The sequence below is a fragment of the Cryptomeria japonica genome, chromosome 6 (genome assembly GCF_030272615.1).
Source record: "Cryptomeria japonica chromosome 6, Sugi_1.0, whole genome shotgun sequence".
Lineage (NCBI taxonomy): Eukaryota > Viridiplantae > Streptophyta > Pinopsida > Cupressales > Cupressaceae > Cryptomeria > Cryptomeria japonica.
This window is the reverse complement of record NC_081410.1, coordinates 448,140,945-448,160,572: the sequence shown is the minus strand read 5'-3', so window position 1 is coordinate 448,160,572 and position 19,628 is coordinate 448,140,945. Positions and strand designations below refer to the sequence as shown.

Below are 19,628 nucleotides of genomic sequence, written 5' to 3'. Positions count from 1 at the left end.
AATTGAAAATTAAAAATGTTGTATTTTGATTTGAAATGATTAAAAGGAGTTAAAAATATAGATAATTAAATGAATTAGCTATTTTACAAGGAGTTGATTTACACTATTAAATTTAAATTAAATATAAATGAAAATTAAAAATTATATTATATAACAATTATTTCTATTAAAAATCAATTATTATATGTATTCTATATAATTACAATTTTGTATAGTTTTTTTAAATCATTCTATTTTTTTATACATTTTGAAAACCATAAATTTCTTTTTAATGATTCTAATATTTGCAAAATAATTTAAAAACTTTTAATATACACATAATTTTTTTATAATTTAATATTTTATTTTTATTTATTATTAAATGACAATAGAAAGGAAATGGTTATATTTATTAATAGTTGTAGGCAATACTTTTTCATTCATTTAATTAGTAAATTTGATTTTATAAAGTTAAATTTTTATATATTTAAATTTAATATATTGTAAAAATTATTCACCTACTGATTGGTTTAAAAATTTGATAATTAAATGAATTGGTTACTTTACAAGATTCCATTCATTTTTAAAATTGGAATTTGATTTGTTATAGCAATTTTTTATTTTTATTTTAAATTGAATTTACTTTCTTCATATCTAATGATCTACCTTATTCACCTCATGCATTTTCAAGAAGATGACCAACCTTTTCATTTAAAAATAATGTAACATTAACATTTAGAATCTTAATTTAAATTAAATATTTTATTGTCAAAAGTGGGATTTCAACCCACGCCCTCGTTAGAGGAACAGAACTTCAGTCTGGCGCCTTAGACCACTCGGCTATCCTGACCACACGTTTAAAGTTTAATTTAAATTGCATAGAAACCATACTCCGCTCCATAGCCGTTGAAAAAAGCAGAGAAATCACGCTCCACACTATATTCGTTTGTAAAAAGCAGAGAAAGCAGGCTCCGCTCCATAGCCGTTGAAAAAAGCTCCATGGCTTTGACTGCTCATATATATGGTTGGGTGATCTGATAAACCAGCAAATTGTTTGTTTAGTTTTCTGCAAGTTCCATCGCCCGCCTGGAGAAGCCCTTCCCGTGGCGAAGGCGACTTCAACAGTGATGGCGCTAATGCTGGAAGATTTGTTTAATTTAAATTGCATAGAAACCATACTCCGCTCCATAGCCGTCGAAAAAAGCAGAGAAATCACGCTCCACACTATATTCGTTTGTAAAAAGCAGAGAAAGCAGGCTCCGCTCCATAGCCGTTGAAAAAAGCTCCATGGCTTTGACTGCTTATATATATGGTTGGGTGATCTGATAAACCAGCAAATTGTTTGCTTAGTTTTCTGCAAGTTCTATCGCCCGCCTGGAGAAGCCCTTCCCATGGCGAAGGCGACTTCAACAGTGATGGCGCCCATGCTGGAAGATTTGTTTAATTTGCCGCCTATGCTTCAAGATTTCCTCACCAGAATGCTCAATGTTCATTCGACCGTTCCGATGCCCTATGCCCTGCATCCGCTCCGGCGCCACATCGTCTGCGGAGGAATGCTGTAAGTCCCAGCACCTCCAAAGGAATTCTTGAGTTTAATTACTTAAATTCATGTGTTGTTGTTTTTCCTCTTTTCTGTTTCATCTGGTTAATGGATATATGTTTTTGATAGGGTAAGTTTTAATATCAAAGAACATGGAATTATATTTAATGACATGTAGAATATAATTATATTTTATTTGATGACATGAACGTTAACTTGACCAACAGAGGATAAAAGATTCTGTCGAGCAATAGCATTTGAGACATTCTAGCTCATTCATCTACTGATGGTCTTCAATCTAGGATTTCTGTTACCATTCATTAGTTTTTTAATATTAAATTTATGTTTGAGAGCAATTGGTGAAGTTGGCCATGCGTATGCTCGCAATCTCATGACTTATTATATATGCATATAATATATGTGATACTGTTCATTTTTCATTTATTTATGTCAGGCACTTCGGAGTACCTCTTGTTTGTTCTTGACTTTGTTTGTTGTAGGGGTAAAATTTTATAGAACAGAAGTAGGCCACCAAAAGTAATTTATAATAGCTAGTTAAGACTGCCTAAAGGAGGTGGAGTAGGGGGGAGGTGTGGTTGAGGGAATAGGAGAGTGACCTTGAAACTTTTCTATTCAACTGACGTTCGTGCATATTTGAGTTTTGTAACATTGACAGTGTATCCCATTGCCAAGCAGTATTTGTTTAGATGTTAGTTGTGAAATCAAGTCGTTGCAGGCATCTAAGTGGGAGGTGTGGCTGCTGGAATGTCTCCTCCTCATCTACCTGTTTAAACCTAGTTTTATACATGAGGCCTACCTTTTCTTAAGATGACAAAATTTTATGTAGATGGTGTATTTCTAAGGTTAAGGAACATGTGTCATATCTATGGCAAACGGACAAAACAAATAATATCTTTAGAAATCTTTATAAAAGTATTTAGTCTGTGAATAAACTTTTGAATGGTTTAGAGCATGCACAGAACAGGTGAGATTGCTTGCCCTGAGGCCTGACAGAGCATGATACTATGGCAGCAGTACCATCTGCCTCGGAAGCTGCTCTTAAATATGGTATCACAGTAATTCTAGGTGTGGAATCAGCACAATTGTTGCATCAAGGTTAACCAATTTTTTACTTGTCTATATCTAGGCATATTTCTCTGGATTACCATAGTAGTTGAAGCTTTTGATTTCTCTCCCTTAACCATGTCAGTTTTACATTGACAGAGTACTATTAGCGTAATTAACTCCTTGCAACCAACGGGCAAAGTCATTGTGAGCAATGAACTCTTTGTATGAGAGTGGGGACCAAATTTTGTATCATATTTGATCACATAAACCATTAGATTATCTGGTCACTTGGTGTATACATTTGAAGTCTTTAAATGATTTAGGTTCCTGGACCATTTTTCTTGTTCACCTAGCTTGGCTACTCTGGTAGAAAGGAAAGCACTGAATTATCTCTTGGTTACTCTGGTAGAAAGGAAAGCACTGAATTATCTCTGTTTAATAGAGGGGCAACCACTAATACCCTGCATGATAGATTGTCTATCAAGCATTACCTATACCTTGTTGTCCATGAAGACACTATGATTTACCCCTTTGTTTGCTCACACTTGTCATGTACTTGTTTTGCTTTTGCTGGATGTCTCTGTCCTTTCCTCATGGTTCTTGGCTACTTAAAGACCTTTAAAGAATCTTGACAATATTCACAATATTCATGAGTATTTACCATTTTTAACATGTCAAACATGGACTGCAGATCACTGATAATGTGGTCAACTGTCTTTCAACCGTCTTGACTGTGATTTCTTTGCAATCCATGAGATGTTGGCTCTGCAACCTCAAAGGATTGTCACATTAAGCTTAACTAGAGGACTGCCTTCATGCTTTATGTCTTACACTATGTCTTGAAAACTCCTTTGCCTACTTTGCCCTTTTAGTTTCCCTTCTAGAGGTTTTATCCATATAGCTTTAATGACTGACGCTATGCCTCTTGGTGACTGTCCTTCTTGACTATCTTCAATTAATCTTCTTAGCTTGACATCATCTGACCATTGCATCCCTTAAAGACTGCCATATCTCCTTTTTCATTATGTATGCATTCTTGAACTGTCTCTGCAACTTATACTATGACAGTCTTCAAAACTGTTCTATGGCACTGCCATTGCACCCTTCTTTATTTCATTCACATGACTGTTAAGACAAGAACTCTATATCAGTCATAGCTTTGCCACTTGGGCTGCTTAGGCATCTTTATTTTCTCATTATGATTACCCTTCTCCGTGTCCTCAATCGGCAATCTCTGCTCATGGTTTGCTTACTATCATATACCTTTGAACAACCCTCATGGCAGTCTTGAATCGCCAATGAAACCCTTCTTTGACTTGCAAGAAACAAAAACATCTTTGCCTGAGATTGGGTGACAGTACTGTTATCTTTCCAATTCACAAATAAGTTACCTGCCCTTCTATTTATGATCAGACCTGTAGCATGATGTTTGTATCATGATTCACCACCTGGTATTTGCAACTCTTATGCCTTTATATCATCACAGTGTTACCTTTTGTGATCTTGACCCGCAACTCTTATAGACTATTTTTGTGCTTCTATGACTGTCCTTGCTTCTATATTATCACTCTTCTTCTAATATCAATCAATCTTTCTTCTTGCAACTTCCAACATCTTCAAACCTCAATGATAATCGTTTGAGATCCCTGCAGCAAATCCTTCACCTCCTCAACTCCATGTTCATTTCCACTAAATCACTGCCCTTTAAAAGGTTGTGACTGTCCTTTAAACTAGGCACTAGACTGCCTTCCCTTATTACTATCTTCTCTTGTTCATTGCTTTATGCCTCATGAGTGACTATCATAATGACTGTCTTCCAACTAAAGGAATGTCATATGTGATGAAGCCTTGCCTTTTTTTTTCCTACTGTCATCTTTTTCTGTAAGGATTGCCATTCCTTATTTGTCTTCAACCACACTATCTTCAAAGTTTACCCTTGCTCACTGTGACTATCACCAACTCCTTTCTTTTAATGCCTCGTAACATTGAACATTTCTCCTTTTAAGCTCCTTCATTACTGTTACAGAAGGTCAGTAGATTTTACGACACAGACGTTTGTGAAATTTGTCTATTGTGCTTGTCCTTTATAGGTTTAGAGCCATAACTGACTTCTTATCCCCTCACTATCACTACTATCACTACAGTCATTTAGGCTCCAAAAAGATTTGAAATTTTGAAGTATTATGTTAACAAAACAAAGTTCAAGACATTTCAAAAAGAATAAGTAAACAAACTTTTGAAGATTTCAAAGCATGAAAATGCCAATGACTACCCAAAAAAATCTGTTCTCAAACTATCCTTCTTCTCGTTCATTGTCTTTTGACACTTCATTGTTATACTCTATATCACCATTTCAAAGTGACCATTCTTTGTTTTGTCCTGCATCCCCCTTTGTCATATTGTGAACTTTTGCATCCCAAAGAAAACTGATTAAAACTCCAACTCTCTCATTTAAAGCAACTGTTGCTTTATTCATTGTAGACTTGCTGATGTAATTATCTTGCCTTTCACAAGCATTAGAGATCAATCTTATTATATTTTCTATCAATGACATTGATGTCTAATAATGTCTTCTTCTAGGCTTGAATCTCTGGTATTACTGGTTTCAAACTTCCTTCTTCTCGTTCATTGTCTTTTGACACTTCATTGTTATACTCTATCACCATTTCAAAGTGACTGTTCTTTGTCTTGTCCTGCATCCCCCTTCGTCATATCATGAACTTTTGCATCCCAAAGAAAACTGATTAAAACTCTCTCATTTAAAGCAACTGTTGCTTTATTCATTGAAGACTTGCTGATGTAATTATCTTGCCTTTCACAAGCATTAGAGATCAATCTTATTATATTTTCTATCAATGACATCGATTTCTAATAATGGCTTCTTCTAGGCTCGAATCTCTGGTATTACTGGTTTCAAACTTCCTTCTTCTCGTTCATTGTCTTTTGACACTTCATTGTTATACTCTATCACCATTTCAAAGTGACTGTTCTTTGTCTTGTCCTGCATCCCCCTTCGTCATATCATGAACTTTTGCATCCCAAAGAAAATTGATTAAAACTCTCTCATTTAAAGCAACTGTTGCTTTATTCATTGTAGACTTGCTGATGTAATTATCTTGCCTTTCACAAGCATTAGAGATCAACCTTATTATATTTTCTATCAATGACATCAATTTCTAATAATGGCTTCTTCTAGGCTCGAATCTCTGGTATTACTGGTTTCAAACTTCCTTCTCGTTCATTGTCTTTTGACACTTCATTGTTATACTCTATCACCATTTCAAAGTGACTGTTCTTTGTCTTGTCCTGCATCCCCCTTCGTCATATCATGAACTTTTGCATCCCAAAGAAAACTGATTAAAACTCTCTCATTCAAAGCAACTGTTGCTTTATTCATTGTAGACTTGCTGATGTAATTATCTTGCCTTTCATAAGCATTAGAGATCAATCTTATTAAATTTTCTATCAATGACATCGATGTCTAATAATGGCTTCTTCTAGGCTGGAATCTCTGGTATTACTGGTTTCAAACTTAAGTTAATCTTCTTAGCTTTAATGACTAACACTTACATCTCTTGGTGATTGTCCTTCTTGACTGTCTTCAGTTAATCTTCTTAGCTTAACATCTGACCATTGCATCCCTTAGAGACTGTCATATCTCCTTTTTCATTATGTATGCATTCTTAAACTGTCATTGACAACTTATACTGTGACAGTCTTCTAAATTGTTCTATGACACTGTCTGTCATTGCACCTTTCTTTATTCCATGCACATGAGTATTAAGACAAGAACTCTTTATCTGTAATAGCTTTGTCACTTTGACTGCCTAGGCAACTTTATCTTCTCATTATGATTACCCTTCTCTGCTTATGCTTTGCTCACTGTCCTATACCTTTTAACAACCCTCATGACAGTCTTGAATCCCGAATGAGACCCTTCTTTGACTTGCAAGAAACAAAAACATCTTTGCCTCAGATTGGGTGACACTATTGTTACTAGTCCTATTCCCAGAGAAATTACTTTCCCTTTTACTTATGACCTGACCTGTAGCATGAAAATTTGTATGATGATTCACCACCAGGTATTTGGAATGCTCGTGCCTTTATGTCATCTCAGTGTTGCCTTTTGTGACCTTGACCTTGACCTGCAACTCTTAAAGACTATGTTTGTGCATCTATGACTGTCCTTGCTTCTATATTATCCACTCTTGTTCAAATAGCAATCACTCTTTCTTCTTGCAATATCCAACATCTTCCAACCTCAATGATAATTTATTGAGATCCCTGCAGCAAATTCTTCACATCTTAACTTCACGGTCACTTCCACTAAATCACTGTCCTTTTAAAGGTTGTGGCCTTCCTTTAAACTAGGCACTAGACTGCCTTCCCTTATGAAAGGTGGTCTTCTCTTGTTAATTGCTTTGTATCTCATGAATGACTATCATAATGACTGTCTTCCAACTAAATGACTGTCATATGTGATGATACCTTGCCTTTTTTGCTACTGTCATCTTTTTCTCTAAGGACTGCCATTCCTTATTTGTCTTCAACCACACTATCTTCAAAGTTTACCCTTGCTCACTGTGACCATCACCAACACCTTTCATTGCCTTGCAACATTGAACATTCCACCCCTCAAGCTCCTTCATTACTGTTACAACAGGTCAGCAGATTTTAGGTGACAAACCTTTGTGAAATTTGTCTATTGTGCTTCTCTTTTATAGGTTAAGGCCATAACTGACTTCTTATACCCTCACTGTCACTACAGTCTTTTAGGCTCCAAAAAGCTTTGAATTACTAGGTTAACAAAACAAAGTCCAAGACATTTTGAAGACTTCAAAGCATGAAAAATGCCAATCACTACCAAAAGAATTCAATGTCTTTTGACACTTAATTGTTATACTCTATCACCATTTCAAAGTAAATGTTCTTTGTCTTGTCTTGCATACAACTTGGACAGATAATAATAGATCATCTCCCTTTGTCATATCATGAACTTTTGCATCCCAAAGAAAATTAATAATAACTCCGACTGTCTCATTGAAACCAACTGTTTCTTTAACCATTGTAGTCTCTTTGATGTAATTATCTTGCCTTTCACAAGCATTAGAGATCAATCTTATTATATTTTCTACAAATAAATAACAACTGGCAAGACACTGTTGTCTTATAATGGCTTCTTCTAGGCTCAAATCTCTGCTATTACTGGATTGAAACTTCATTTAATCTTCTTAGCTTTAACGTCTAACACTATGTCTCCTGGTGACTGTCCTTCTTGACTGTCTTCAGTTAATCTTCTTAGCTTGACATCATCTGACCATTGCATCTGTTAAAGACTGCCATATCTCCTTTTCCATTATGTATGCATTCTTGAACTGTCACTGACAACTTATACTTTATAATGGCTTCTTCTAGGCTCAAATCTCTGCTATTACTGGATTGAAACTTCATTTAATCTTCTTAGCTTGACATCATCTGACCATTTCATCTGTTAAAGACTGCCATATCTCCTTTTCCATTATGTATGCATTCTTGAACTGTCACTGACAACTTATACTAGTCTTCTAAACTATTCTATGGCATTGCTGTTGCGCCTTAATTTATTCCATGCACATGATTGTTAAGACAAGAACTCTTTATCCGTCATTGCTTTGCCGCTTGGACTGCTTAGGCATCTTCATCTTCTCATTATGATTACCCTTCCATTATGTATGCATTCTTGAACTGTTACTGACAATTTATACTATGATAGTCTTCTAAACTGTTCTATGGCACTGCTATTGCGCCTCAATTTATTCCATGCATAGATTGTTAATGTAGCATCGTAAATTGTACGCACTTGCTAAAGTGGTACAATTTCACACCTAGTTTAGCACCCGCCTTGGCGCATTTTGCATTTTGCATTGCATTTCCCCTTTAGCACTTAATTAATTAAATTAATTAAGTCTAAGGTTCTATTTTATCATTTCCCATATCATAAAGTTGGGCCCTTTTCATTAAAGTGTGCCCCTTTCATTTTATTCCTCCAATACATCATTTAATCAAAAACGCTAATTAGGTCCTATTTTGAACTTGGGGGCTTGATTTCGGGGGTCAAAACATCTCGAAATCACCTGTAACTTCGGGATTCTCTCTAAAATCATCATATTCGACGGCCCTGAAAATTTGGTGAAAAGTTGTCGGGACCATGGCGCCCGAAGTGCACACAGTCCCGGACATTTTTCCCGAAATTTTAGGAGCGCGATCCAATCATAAAATAAAGCTTAACCCCAAGAAATTGGCGGGATATTCAATCTCTAGGTCGGCCAAAAGTTGAAATTAAGACCTAGGGTTTCATATATAAGAGCTCTCTTTCTTCATTTGAAAGGATCCGAAATTTTGGTTTTAGGGACCTTCTATGCAGCGAAAGAGCAGATCTTTGAAGACTTCAACAACATTCAACATCCACCCATCAAGCATTCATCAATTTCATTCATCCATTTAGAGCTTTGAAGACATTGAAGAGCAATAGGGGATCTGAAGAGCAATAGGGGATCACCGACTGAAGATTGGCTTGTACCCCTCCCTTGGGGTTGGGTATGATTTCATGTTGTTTTCACGTCTTTGCATAAGCCTCATTATATCATTTGTATTCATGCTTTAGATCACTTTGCATCTTGATTTGGAGCATTTACATTATCATTTACAAGCAATTAGGGTTTACTTTCTAGGTTGCTCTAGTTTGCTTACTTGCATTTTAGGATCTTGCACACACACAAGGTCTGCACACACACTACTTTTACAATACAACTTGGCTATTCGTGGAGGTGGAAATCACCAAAGCGGGGGTTTGACTAAGGCAAAACCCTATATAGCCGCCCACCATACCTTTTCAGATATAAGTGCAGATTTCGGGATTCGGACGACGCCGCAAATTGCAGATCCGACGGAAGCAGATAGAAACTGAGCCACACACCAAATTTCAGGACAAAAGACCAGGTTAGGGGCGTGGGGCGCCCTGGTACTGCCAGGACAGGGGTGCTGGGCGCCCTGGTCCCTCTGTCAGACAACAAGTTTTAGCATTTCCGACTGCTTTTCAGGTTGCAAAACAACAGTTTCAGGAGCAGAATCAGGACAGTGGCGCCTGCGCCCCCGTCCCGAACATTTTCACTCAGATTTTAACTCCGGGTACGCATCTGCATTCTTGCCTTGTCCTTGTGTTTACAGCTTTCCATTGTTTAATCTCAATTCTGCAGTCTTGTTATTAGTTCATACTTGCACTTTGGGATTAGGAATTGAACTTGCATCATTTTATCTTTCAATTACAACAAAGGAATAGAAACCTTAATAGGTAGCCCGTGGCTCTCTCTTCCACAAAAAGAAGTAGCCAATTGTGTGATACCTCTAGGCTCTTTCGTATTCCACAATGTGTGTCAAAAGGTAGGATTAGGGCATGTTAGCCTAGTCTCGCTTTTTCCCCTACACATTTTGGTGAACCCGACGTGAATCTTATTATTGCTTTCTCTTGCATTTCATTTGTTAGATCTAGATCTAGATTTAGAGTGTTTCATTTAAGTTTCATTTTTCATTAAAAAAAAAAAAAAAAAAGGAAAAAAAAAGAGGGAAAAGAAAGAGTGTGTTTCTTTGTTTCTTTGCATTGTGTGTTTAAGTTTTATGCAATCTTTATTTCAAAATGTCAGATTTTTATTTGCAAGATGTTCATATTTATGATGATGTATGCAATTATGTTGATTATGAGTATAGCCAAGATGAATTAGATGAAGCTTTAGATGAGTTTTTGAACCCTAAAGATACCAAACCTTCATTTTACCAAAAACTCATAAACATTGTTACTATGCCTTTTCGTTGTGATGAGAAAGATAAGTCGAATGATTCCTCTCAAGGGTACATTCCTATCAACTCTTCCACTAAATCTAGTAACATGGTTGTATTCAATGATCCCCTCTATGAAGAGATGTCTCCTTTTGAATCAAAAGATAAACCTTTTAATCGATATGATTATGCTTTGTTGGATGATGCTCTTGATGACTTTGTGGCTTTATCGAAATCTTTAGACAAGAACAAAACTTCTAAATTAGTTAACGTGATAAACCTAAAAGAGCATAATAAGCCTCTCTTTGAAGTCCAAGGTGTTTATCCTTCTCCCACCTTTCAAGTTCCTAAATCACCTCTCCTTACTGTCCAAGGGTATGGTCATGATTCCTTTCTTACTCCGAATAAACCTATCATCACTGTGCAAGGAAGAAAACCTATAAGTCCTTATAGTTATGCCAAGCAATTAACTAGAGAGAGTTATAATGCGGTTGCCCATACTTATAATACTAGAAATAATAGGCAGCCTAATCCTCCTCCTGTTACTCCAGTTTCTCTTCCTAATCCTCAACCAATTCTTCCGCAAGCTCCACGTATTTCACAAGTTCTTGGTAAGGAATATGATCTCATAGAACAACTTAAAGCTACCCCTGCTAAGATATCCCTTTGGGATTTGATCCAAACTTCTTCCGCTCATCATGGAATGTTACAAGATGCCTTGAAAGATTTGAATGTTCCTCCACCTAATACATCTAGTAATATAGTGTCTTTGGTTAACTCTGTGATGAATCCTGAAGCTCAAATTGTGTTTACTCAAGATGAATTGCCTACTAGTGAAATTCAACATCAATATGATCCCTTGATGATTGTGGTTATCATAAATGACACTGCTATAAGACGAACACTGGTAGATAATGGCTTTGGCCTTAATGTGTGTAGCATTAATCTATTGCATAAGATGAATGTGGATACATCCCTTATTGAGCCTGACTCTCGTCCCATTCGAGGCTTTGATAATGTGGCTAAGTCTTCATTAGGTATTATCACCTTACCCATCACGGTGGGACCGGTTACTTTGCCTACTCCTATCCATGTTATGTCGGGAAATCTAACATACAACTTGTTATTAGGGAGACCTTGGATTCACAGTATGCAAGCTGTCCCCTCTACATTGCATAGACAAGTTAAATTTATTTATAACGATAAGACATATACCTTGATAGGTGATACTAATTTTCAAGCTTGTTTGCAAACATCCACTTCCAAAGGGAGTTCTTCTAAACCTTCCTCTTCTAGTGATGACTCTTTAAACAAGATACCTATGGATGAATCATCATCCTCTGATAATCAAAATTCTTTGGATGAGCCTAAAGTTCCTGAAGAAGATTCTTCTCAACTTGAATCTACACATGAAAAGGCTTTTGATCTTGAGAAGGTTCTCGCAGAAGACGATTGGGGATCTCTTGATTTTAATCCCACCTTTGTAGGTGAGTATAGGATTCCTCCTAGAGAGCTTAAAGTTAAAAAGAAGGAAGAAACTAAAAATCAATCAATCTTACCTGAACCTATGAACAATAATTTTGTGGCCGCTTCTCAAACTTCTTCTCCTCACACCTCCAATTCTGAGGGATTTGATTCTTTGTCTTATGAAAACCCACCTTCTCTTTCTGAAATGGCTAAATGTTATGGTCATGGTTTTCGTATTTTAGCTAAGTATGGGTATAATGGAAATGGTTGTGGCGCTCACGAACAAGGGATAAAGGTTCCCCTAGGGAATATTCTTTATGATGAGACCTTTGGACTTGGTTATAATCCCTACAAGCGCACTAAAGCTTCTAAGAGACCATGAATTAGTGTTAATGTTATTTCTACGTCTGTACCAATGAGACACCCTGAGTATATTGATGGGGATCCTTCGTGTGCCTATGCTTTGGATGTCTTTCCTACCGATGATGCTTTAGCTGAGTTTTTAGGAGCATATGATACTCTTCCTCGTTATCATCACAATAGGGGATTTCCTTATTGTTTGAACACTGAAGCTTATTTTGGAAGAGAGATTGATAATGATGAGATTGTGGAAGAATTCCCTCAGTTAAAGGATACTCCTCAACAAAGTAATCTTCTCATAAGTGACACCATTGATGTTAAGATGGATCCTTGCAATGAAGAAAAAGTTATTAAAATTGGAAAGTGTTTGGATGAAGAAGAATAAAAACAATATGCAGATTTATTGCATGAATTCCCTGAGATCTTTGCTTGGACATACTCTGACATGCCTGGTATAGATCCTAAGATTGTTACTCAAAATATTGTCTTAGTTCCTGATGCTAAGCTTGTGAAACAAAAGATTCGAAAAATGAATCCTAAGGTAGCTTTGCTTGTTAAGGCTGAGATTGAAAAATTATTGGAGGCTGGATTTATCCACCCTATTGATTATTCCCCGTGGATTTCAAATATTGTCGCTGTGGCTAAATCAGATAATAAAATAAGAATGTGTACCGACTTTCGAGATTTAAATAAGGCTTCTTTAAAAGATGATTTCCCTCTCCCAAACATTGACATGATAGTTGATTCTACAGCAGGACAGGCTTTGTTATCCTTCATGGATGGTTTTTCAGGATACAATCAAATTTTCATTAATCCTCAAGATCAATTTAAAACTGCTTTCACCACTCCTTGGGGTACATTTTGTTGGGTGATGATGCCTTTTGGACTTAAAAACGCCGGCGCAACTTATCAACGAGCGATGACTCTTATCTTTCATGATTATATGCATAAGATTTTAGAAGATTATGTTGATGATATTTTAGCCAAATCCATTCTCCGTATAGATCATATTAAGATCCTTCATCAAATCTTTGAAAGAGTTCGTAAATATCACATGCGCCTGAATCCCCGAAAATGTGTTTTTGGTGTGGATAGTGGAAAACTATTAGGATTCATAGTTTCGCATCGTGGGATTGAGGTGGACACTAAGAAAATAGATGCTATTGTCAACATGCCACCTCCTAGAAATGTGTCTCAACTCAAAAGCTTACAAGGAAAGATTCAAGCTATTCGTAGGTTCGTATCTCAACTTGCGGATCGTACTTTTCCTTTTACTCAACTTCTCAAAAAGAATATCACTTTTCAATGGAACGAAGATTGTCAGCAAGCATTTGAAGATTTAAAAGTATATTTGGCTAATCCTCCTATCCTTCAACCCGCCGAATCTTCTAAACCCTTTCTTCTTTATACAACTGCTTCCCCTCATGCTCTCGCAGCATTATTGGCACAACATAATAAAGATGGTAAGGAGTGTCCGGTTTATTATATAAGTCGTACCTTACTCGATTATGAGACCTGATATTCTGCGATAGAAAGACAATGCTTGGCCTTGGTGTTTGCGACTCAGAAATTGAGACATTATCTTTTAAATTCAGAAGTCCACGTCATGGTAAAGTTTGATCCTTTGAAGCATTTTTTCTCTAAAACTGATTTATTAGGACGCCTAGCTAAGTGGGTTATGATGTTAACTGAATTTGACCTTAAATTTGTTTCACAAAGAGCAATTAAAGGGCAAGCATTGACCGATCACTTAGTTGAGGCCCCTTCACCTTTCTCCTTCCCTAACCCTGAGTCTTTTCCCGATGACTTCATTCTTTGTATAGGGAAAGATGAAACTTGGGAGTTGTACTTTGATGGCTCTAAGTGTCGTACGGGATCGGGGGCAGGTGTTGTTCTAATTTCTCCTACAAAGAAATCCATTCCCTTATCTTATCGTCTCAATTTCCTATGTACCAATAACATTGCTGAGTACGAGGCTCTTATAGCAGGAATAAAGGCAGCCTTGGCTTTGAATGTAAACCACATACATATTTATGGAGATTCTCAATTGATTATAAGACAAGTAACAAGACTGTATCAAGCAAAACAAGACAAATTATCACAATAAAAGACCTTGCTATCTCTTTGTTACAAAAATTCGATTCTTATACCATGGAACTTGTTCCTCGAAAAGATAATCGACATGCGGACACAATGGCATGTGTGGCTTCTCTTGTATCTCTAGAGGACCCTGTGGTTGATCTTAAATTTGTTATTCACAACCTTATTTCTCCAGCTATTGTAGATGATTCTAGCTTGGTGACATGTTGTGACTTTATAGACTCAGATGAATGGTATTCGCATATCGTAAGATACTTGACCGATGGTACCTTTCCTGATTTCGCCAATAGGAACACTAGGGCTAGAATCCGCAAGCTGTCCGCTAGATATATCATTCTTTCTAATGTTCTTTACCGAAGAGGTTATAACGGTCTTCTCCTTCGCTGTCTTAACAAATCGGAAATCCCTATTGCTCTTGAAGAGGCACATTCAGGTGCCTGTGGGGGGCATTTTGGAGGCAAATCCTTGGTTCAAAGATTGCTTCGTATGGGATACTATTGGCAAACTATGCAGAAGGATTCTTTTTCATTTGTTAAGAAATGTCATCAATGTCAACAACACAATAATCTGATTCATGCTCCTGCCCAAGAACTTCGTTCTCATGTAGCTTCTTGGCCTTTCTCTGCATGGGGGTTGGATCTCATCGGTAAAATCTCTCCTCCTTCATCTCAAGGACACACTTTCATTATAACCGCAACAGATTACTTTACAAAGTGGGTAGAAGCTGTTCCCCTTCGCTCTACTACTGCTGAAGTGATTTGTCAATTTCTTCTAGAAAACATTATTTCTTGATTCGGGATACCTTCCACTATAATCTCAGATAATGGGACATCATTTAAGAACAAGGACGTGAAGAAATTCCTCGAGAAATATCATATCAAACATTGATTTTCTATACCATACTATCCTCAATCAAATGGTCAAGCCGAATCATCCAATAAGATAATTGAACAAATTCTTCGCAAAACCGTGAATAAGCATGGTAAGGATTGGAGTACTCAACTAATCTATGCTCTCTGGGCCTACCGAACGAGTGTACGAATTGCTACAGGAACTACCCCTTATAATCTTGTTTATGGTGCTGATGCTATTATGCCTTTAGAGTTAGAGATTCCATCACTTAGAGTTTCTCTCAAAGGTATAGTAGATGATGACTCTTATAGAGAACAAAGACTTCAACAGCTTGAGATGCTTGATGAACAACGTATAAATGCTCTTGAGCATATTCAAGCATATCACAAAACTCTACAACGAAGCTATAATGATAAGGTTATTCAACATTCCTTCTCAGTAGGTGACTTAGTTCTCTATGAAAATCAGCGCAATGTGAATACCTTACCCGAAGAAAAGGGAAAATTTAGTCCTAATTGGTTCAGACCGTATATTGTTATTGAAGATTATGGATCAGGTGCTTACAAAATAGCGGATGTAGAATGTACGCCTCTTAAAGAACCTATAAATGCTATGCACTTGCGTAGATACTATGCTTAATTCTTCATTCATTTCATCTATCTTCTTTTCACTTCTTCAAAAATTGGATAATACGTTAGCATATCTTTGTTAGAGCAAATAGAATTAAATGATATTTTGTTTAATCTATATTGCTTTGTTCTTGACAAGCGTGTTCCTTTACTCTATAGTTTGTCTTGAATTCATTTATGCTAGCATATTATACAAAGTCTTTATGTGTTGAGTAGAATTGTATCATGTTGTGTTTAAGTTTAAATTAAATCACATTAGTTATATGATTCTTAGGCTTAACACATATTTCTTCTCTATCATCAATATAGTACTTGATTAAATATTTTATTTTAATTAAGTCACACATGTATCAATTTAATCATGGAGCATTGAGAAATCAATCACATGGAAATTAAATTCAGAACATACATGTACATCTACCAAATTTATTAACTTTAATCAAAATGTACATTGTTTTAGGCATTAAAGATAACACGTTTGAGACAAAGAGAAGCATGTATATATATATATATATGTGGATCATGTTTTCATATACAAAAGTAGGTCACTATACATCCAAAATGTGACCTATCCTACATCATGAGATCATCTCCCATCCCTAGGGCTAGTGGCTGGAAGTGACGACTAGACGCTCCCTCCTGATCCGGCCGTGAAGGTGGACCCATAGGTGTATAGCGTGATATAGACAGTGAATGACTCCGAGAGGAACTCCTACGATCCCTATCCATAAGGATCACGCGATACGAGGAAGCCTCGGCCTGAGCTGCTGCTAGGTCACGCTGTGCCCGCTGAAGGTTCTTTGATAGAACTCTCTCTCTTTCCCTCCATATTTCCACCTGTACTTGAAATGGGGAAAACAAGTCCTCATGCCGACTCGCGTTCCCCTGAGGCCTATAAGCAACCTGTGAGGAACTAGGGATCTGTGCCATCATGGAAATATCTGTCACTGCTTGCTGGATCAAGGAGCGCCACTCCTGCACATTAGCTGTAGCAGTAGAACAGATTTTGTATTAGTACCATTCTATATCATCAAAACATTAATCAATCAATATAAACCTACTATACCTGGATCTCCCTCGTGCCAGTAGGGATCGTGATATGGTAGCATTTGTGACTGGGAACTACTAGGCTCCCCACGCTCAAATGATCTGTGCACGATGGGTACAGGTCTCTGTATCGCCTCGTGTTCCCCCTTTTGGGGAATAAGAGGAGGATCCAAGGCTATGGTATCATCTCCTGAATGGTGGGGAGCTGCATCCTCCTCCTCCTCATCATCTCTATCCTCCTCCTCCGCATCATCCTCATCCTCATCTGCATCCTCACCTACATCCTCGTTCTCCTCATCATCATCTCTATTTGTGTCATCCTCCTCTTCTTCCTCCTCCTCCTCGGCACTAGGCTGATCTCCTATGGGTGGATCAGGATCTCCTGCCTCCTCATGACCCTCTCCCTCCTCTGGCTCCTCCGATCTGGATCCCTGATCCTCATTTCAGTCTCCATGTCTCCATGGACCTGGATGGCCTGTCGGGTAATCTGGTGGAAAGATAGGCCCTGGGTATGTCCTCACAAACCATGAGAGATACCTGCGTTGTGCTCTGGGATCTGCGGAGTAATCAGTGACCGCATCCTGATTACAAATATAGAGGGGTCCGATCAGGATGCGGTCACTGATTACTCCGCAGATCCCAGAGCACAACGCAGGTATCTCTCATGGTTTGTGAGGACATACCCAGGGCCTATCTTTCCACCAGATTACCCGACAGGCCATCCAGGTCCATGGAGACATGGAGACTGAAATGAGGATCAGGGATCCAGATCGGAGGAGCCAGAGGAGGGAGAGGGTCATGAGGAGGCAGGAGATCCTAATCCACCCATAGGAGATCAGCCTAGTGCCGAGGAGGAGGAGGAAGAAGAGGAGGATGACACAAATAGAGATGATGATGAGGAGAACGAGGATGTAGGTGAGGATGTAGATGAGGATGAGGATGATGCGGAGGAGGAGGATAGAGATGATGATGAGGAGGAGGATGCAGCTCCCCACCATTCAGGAGATGATACCATAGCCTTGGATCCTCCTCTTATTCCCCAAAAGGGGGAACACGAGGCGATACAGAGACCTGTACCCATCGTGCACAGATCATTTGAGCGGGGGGAGCCTAGTAGTTCCTAGTCACAAATGCTACCATATCACGATCCCTACTGGCACGAGGGAGATCCAGGTATAGTAGGTTTATATTGATTGATTAATGTTTTGATGATATAGAATGGTACTAATACAAAATCTGTTCTACTGCTACAGCTAATGTGCAGGAGTGGCGCTCCTTGATCCAGCAAGCAGTGACAGATATTTCCATGATGGCACAGATCCCTAGTTCCTCACAGGTTGCTTATAGGCCTCAGGGGAACGCGAGTCGGCATGAGGACTTGTTTTCCCCATTTCAAGTACAGGTGGAAATATGGAGGGAAAGAGAGAGAGTTCTATCAAAGAACCTTCAGCGGGCACAGCGTGACCTAGCAGCAGCTCAGGCCGAGGCTTCCTCGTATCGCGCGATCCTTATGGATAGGGATCGTAGGAGTTCCTCTCGGAGTCGTTCACTGTCTATATCACGCTATACACCTATGGGTCCACCTTCATGGACGGATCAGGAGGGAGCGTCTAGTCGTCACTCTCCAGCCACTAGCCCTAGGGATGGGAGATGATCTCATGATGTAGGATAGGTCACATTTTGGATGTATAGTGACCTACTTTTGTATATGAAAACATGATCCACATATATATATATATACATGCTTCTCTTTGTCTCAAACGTGTTATCTTTAATGCCTAAAACAATGTACATTTTGATTAAAGTTAATAAATTTGGTAGATGTACATGTATGTTCTGAATTTAATTTCCATGTGATTGATTTCTCAATGCTCCATGATTAAATTGATACATGTGTGACTTAATTAAAATAAAATATTTAATCAAGTACTATATTGATGATAGAGAAGAAATATGTGTTAAGCCTAAGAATCATATAACTAATGTGATTTAATTTAAACTTAAACACAACATGATACAATTCTACTCAACACATAAAGACTTTGTATAATATGCTAGCATAAATGAATTCAAGACAAACTATAGAGTAAAGGAACACGCTTGTCAAGAACAAAGCAATATAGATTAAACAAAATATCATTTAATTCTATTTGCTCTAACAAAGATATGCTAACGTATTATCCAATTTTTGAAGAAGTGAAAAGAAGATAGATGAAATGAATGAAGAATTAAGCATAGTATCTACGCAAGTGCATAACATTTATATGTTCTTTAAGAGGCGTACCTTCTACATCCGCTATTTTGTAAGCACCTGATCCATAATCTTCAATAACAATATACGGTCCGAGCCAATTTGGACTAAATTTTCCCTTTTCTTCGGGTAAGGTATTCACATTGCGCTGATTCTCATAGAGAACTAAGTGACCTACTGAGGAGGAACGTTGAATAACTTTATCATTATAGCTTCGTTGTAGAGTTTTGTGATACGCTTGAATATGCTCAAGAGCATTTATACGCTATTCATCAAGCATCTCAAGCTGTTGAAGTCTTTGTTCTCTATAAGAGTCATCATTTACTATACCTTTGAGAGAAACTCTAAGTGATGGAATCTCTAACTCTAAAGGCATAATAGCATCAACACCATAAACAAGATTATAAGGGGTAGTTCCTGTAGCAATTCGTACACTCGTTCGGTAGGCCCAAAGAGCATAGATTAGCTGAGTACTCCAATCCTTACCATGCTAAAGTGGTACAATTTCACACCTAGTTTAGCA

At 37.7% G+C, this 19,628-nt stretch overlaps 1 non-coding gene across 1 annotated transcript; it reads right to left on the bottom strand.

The window, feature by feature from the left end:
- Window positions 1-745: 745 nt before the first annotated feature.
- On the bottom strand, window positions 746-829 carry TRNAL-CAA (transfer RNA leucine (anticodon CAA)). Its single transcript has one exon. It is a non-coding gene; the product is annotated as a tRNA-Phe (tRNA).
- Window positions 830-19,628: the final 18,799 nt, after the last annotated feature.